Raw genomic sequence first — 5061 nt, 5'->3', positions numbered from 1 at the left:
AAATTCTTCAAAGAGGAGATAGTTTTCCAAGTTCAAGCCCTCTTAGTTGCCTTGACCCCATTCTGGTTCAAGGACTTCTTCGTGTTGGTGGAAGGCTGTCAAGATCAACTCTTAGTCAAGAAACAAAGCACCCAGTCATCCTCCCAAAAGAAGGGCACATTACCCAGTTAATCCTGTCCCACTATCATGCAGCCACTCATCACCAGGGCCGCAGCCAAACTCTAACAGAACTCAGAGCAAATGGGTTTTGGGTGCTTGGTGGAAGCAAGTCAGTTGCCAAGTTAATACATAAATGTGTACAGTGTCGAAAGCTCCGGCGTCCCACAGAGGAGCAGCGTATGTCAGAGCTCCCTGAAGAACGTGTAGAAGTTTCAGCTCCCTTTACATACTGTGGTATGGACTGTTTTGGTCCCTTTATCACCAAGCAAGGTCGTAAGGAATACAAGAGGTATGGTCTCATCTTCACATGTTTCTCCTCCCGTGCAGTCCACATCGAAATGCTTGAAGATTTATCTACAGATTCCTTCATCAATGCCTTAAGGTGTTTCATCAGTTTAAGAGGAGCCGTTCGCCAACTTCACTGTGATCAAGGCACAAACTTCATAGGAGCAAAGAAGGAACTTAAAGAAGCCCTGAAGCAATGTGACACCAAGGCACTAGAGACTTTCCTAGCTGATAAACAGTGTGAGTTTATCTTCAATGCTCCTTCCGCAAGTCATGTAGGTGGAGTCTGGGAACGTCAAATTAGAACCATTCGTAATGTGCTAAATGCTACAACAGTCCAATGTTCAAGTAGACTAGACGATGCTCCTCTTAGAACATTATTTTATGAAGCCATGGCCATTGTTAACAGCCGTCCTTTAACTGACGATGGAATCAATGACCCCAAGGCACCAGAACCTCTAACTCCAAACCACCTCATCCTGATGAAATCCAAGGTTGCATTACCTCCACCTGGGAAATTCGTAAAGGAAGATGTATATGCAGCTAAACGGTGGCGTAGAGTACAGTATTTAGCAGAACAATTCTGGAGTCGGTGGAAAAGGGAATACCTCATGAGTGTTTCCACAAGACAGAAATGGCACACACCTCGACGTAACCTCAAAGTAAATGACATTGTCATAATCAAAGAAGATATGTCTCCCAGATGCCAGTGGCAACTAGGACGTGTAATTGAAACTTCAATAGAAAAGGATGGTCTAGTTCGTCGAATCAAGGTGTTAGTAGGTGACAGAAGATTGCAAGATAAGAAGGACTATGTATCAAAACCTTCAATTATTGAACGTCCTATTCAAAAGCTAGTAGTCCTCATAGAAAGCAAATAAGTTCAGTTTTAGTGACACACTAGCATACCACCACACAAGACAGTAGCCAGTTACAGAGGTACCTATAAGCAAAATTGTGTACGATGTGCCATGTTTTATAGCGGCCATGGTTATGTTCTGTAAATTATGTATGACTCTTTAAGTTATGTTCATCATTGCATAATTTGGTGGGAGTGTAACTGTCCGCTTATCACTGTAAATCTGTGTTCAGCACTTATTGCTAGGTGGAACCATTCTGCCTTCCTTTTGGTTCCCTGAGGAATGTTTAATCAGCAGAACCACTAGACCACTCCCACTCTCTCTGAGGTAAAAGTTTTATATGACTCAGATTTTACATACAGAGCAGGAAGATGACTGCTGAGAGGATTTCTAAGGTTTAAAGTTTTAGCACCCCTTGGTGAGCGGAGCGAGGTACGCAATAAGAGTGCATTATATATAAAGATGTATATGTTCTTAGACATAATTTGTGTCCATGCTGTTAGTTTAAATATGCTATAGATAATCCAAAGCATCCTGCATGTTGGCCATGTTTCCTTATATGTTTAATGTCATTTAGATATGTGTGCAGACAACTGTAATCCACCTTGTAACTTCACATTTGTAATTAACCTTGTAACCCCCTTTTTGGTGATAACTGTAAACAAATGTATTGTATGTCGTTTACAGTTTTCACGGTGCAACGGTGCTATGGTGTTCATGGTGTTAAAGAGAATAACGTTCAACCCTCCTGCACACCTTTGATGCATAAGAATAAAAGTACTGCACCCGTCAGAAGCTCTCCTCTCGTTTTTTAATCGATGCCAAAGGGGCCGCTACAGTTAGAAAACATAGTAAAACATAGTAAATACTGTAATCACATTAGGCAGCGGTCCCCAACCTTTTTGCACCAGGGACCCATTTCCTGGCAGCCAATTTTTCCAGGCACAAGAAGGGTGGGGGTGTGTGTGCGCGGGGGTGGTTAGTGATGGGATATTCACAGAGTCGGTCCTCAGCCCCCCTTTACAGCATAGTCCCCCCTTTAAAGCAGTCCCACCGTGTCCTTAGTTGCCCTTCACATCACAGCCCCCTTTACATTATAGTACCCCTTTACAGTGCAGTCCCTTTTACATTCCTGTAAAGTGGACTGCACTGTAAAGGAGGGCTGTGATAGGAAGGGGACTGAACTGTAATGCAAAGGGGGGCTGTGATGTGAAGATGACTGCACTATAAAGGGGCACTTTGCTATAAAAGGGGTTGCACTGTAAAAGGGACACTGCAATGATTGCAGTGCCCCTTTACAGTGCAGTCCCCTTTACATTACAGTGCCCCTAGCATTCACAGCCACTTCCCCATCACAGTGCCCCTTGCCATCATGCCCCTCCCCTTTCTATCTAATCACATCCCCCCCCCCCCACTCCCTTCACTCTCTGCCTCCCCTGCACAGTCCTACCTTTGGCAAGGCAGAGGCAGGATTCACCCTGTGTCTCCTCTCCAGGGTCTCCCTACCGACGATGTCATCTTATTAGCAGGGCAGAGGGCGGGGGGAGCTGCAGATCTGAAAGGAGGGTGGGAGCTGCCCAACTTATATTAACAAGATCTTCCAGCCTTCTGCTGATAGGATGACATTCGGCAGGGCGGGAGAGCTGGGAGCGGAGACATAGCCGCATAGTGGGAGTTGAGCGGCAACCGTTGTCTGTGATAGTCCTGTCCTGACCGCAGTTGCTGCTCACCTCCCACTGTGCGGCCCGGTCATCAACAGGCCACGAACTGGAAACGCTAACATAAGGGGAAGAAGGGCATAGATATTAATGAAAAACATAGAAAAAAAGAAAATATTATTATTATTTAAAGTTTTAATTAAAATCAGCTGACTACAGAATATAGTATTCTGTATAGTACAAAAAGAAAATTGATGAAATACAAATCCTTGGCTTGGAATGCGTACTTTTAACTATAAAATTATTCGAGCTCAACTAACCGGCAGTTGGCGCATGAAATATGTTGTCTTGTATATCCACAACAAAGTAGGCTAAAAATACATAAAGCATATGTGCTTCCTCTCACTGGATCGTGTTGATTGAAGTGTCTGAAATTAGAGCCCTACAGTGCCCTGGCATATATGCACTATAAAATTAATGTTAACCCAATCTGCTTGAAATTTAGCTTGATAAAGTACTGTGTATCATAAATGAATCCCATTTAGCAAAGCGGTATTAAACTCAAAACCAAAAATGTAATATATTGCAGCTTACCAATCATTAGATAAAGGGGATCCATTTTTTTTATTTTTTAGGCATTTTTTCCTTTTGTTTTCACAGCAGCATTGTTAATGGGGGGGGGGGGGAGGGAAATGTTAGATGGACTAGCAGATATAGATACACTGACACAGAAACCAAATGCTAGCTAATACCTTATAACACTTTATCACCAGTTACAGAGTGTTTTTTTTTTGGGGGATAAAGGTGTTACATAAATAAAAAAAGCTGACCATGGTAAGAACTTCTGTCAGTGATAAATGGTTTGTCTCATCCCTCTAGGACTGGCCATTCACAAGTCACATTCTTTTGTTCAACCCGCTGGTTGAACAAAAGAAAATGTCCGAATTCTCCCATCCACACACTCTATGCTGGGAAATTCTTCCCAATGAGCATTTGTATTTTGACATCAGACCCCCCATCAGAATACACTCATCAGCAGACACTTAATGGGAGAAAATTTTCCAACAGTACCTGCTGAATTTTGATCCATGATCCATGTATGGCTAGCTTAACTGCTACATCTGCAAGAAAGCTGATGTCACAGGGCCGGTCAAGGCTGGGAAAAGATCTCAACCATATGGTCAGAATCTGTCCAGAATCCTGGACTGGCACATGGCTCAGCCTCTTAGCAAGCCACTGAGAGCCTGGGCAGCTGCTCCCCCCAGAGGCGTAACTAAAACCTTCAGGGCCCCGCTGCAAGAAACCATGAAGGGCCCTGGACCCCTGGCCGTCCCTTCCCTTCAAGCCTGGGGCTATTTCCACTGATCCTGGTGCCCTTTACTCTTGTTGCGGGGCCCTTTATTATGGTCCCGCAGTGGGACCCTTTCACAAGTTCTGCAGTGGGCCCCCTGTCTGCCATCTTAAGGCCTTCCCATGGTGGTGGAATGCCAGGGCCCAGTTGGAGGTGTGACCTTTGCCATCCTGGAAGTTCACCCACCGGTGTCAATAGTTTTTATTTTTTGGTATTTTAATTGTATTACTTTTTTTAATTTTATTTTTATTGTATTACAATGTCACTGACTATGACTCTGTCCATTCAGAAAAGGAAGGAGCTGGTAAATTACTTATTTACCGAACCCTTCCTGGTTCTCTATTGTGACACACTTCCCTTGCAGTAGCTTGCAGGAGAGGGGAGGGAGCATAGTGGGGGGGGGGGGACAGGAGAACACAAGCAAACTGGATAGGACGAGTGGCGGGGGCACCATACAGAGAAACCAATCTCCTCCATTTTCTTCCTGCAGCTATAGGAGGAAAAAGGAGGACAGTGATTTCTCTACATGCTGCCCCCACCTCCACTCCTATTCAGGTGTACAGGGGAGCCACACAGGCTCCCTGGAGCATGGGGCCTGGTTGCAATTGCAACCCCTGTAGTTACGCCCCTGGCTCCCGCCCCTTCATAACCCAGCGCTCCAGTGAGGGAGGGACCAGAGCAGACAACAGTGACTGACAGTCACCACCTCTCTGCTCACAGAGCTCTAAGAACTTATCAGTGGTGTTTT

Source organism: Pelophylax lessonae (assembly GCF_965119305.1).
Source record: "Pelophylax lessonae genome assembly, chromosome: 9".
In the NCBI taxonomy this organism is placed as follows: domain Eukaryota; kingdom Metazoa; phylum Chordata; class Amphibia; order Anura; family Ranidae; genus Pelophylax; species Pelophylax lessonae.
This window is presented reverse-complemented; position numbering follows the sequence as displayed.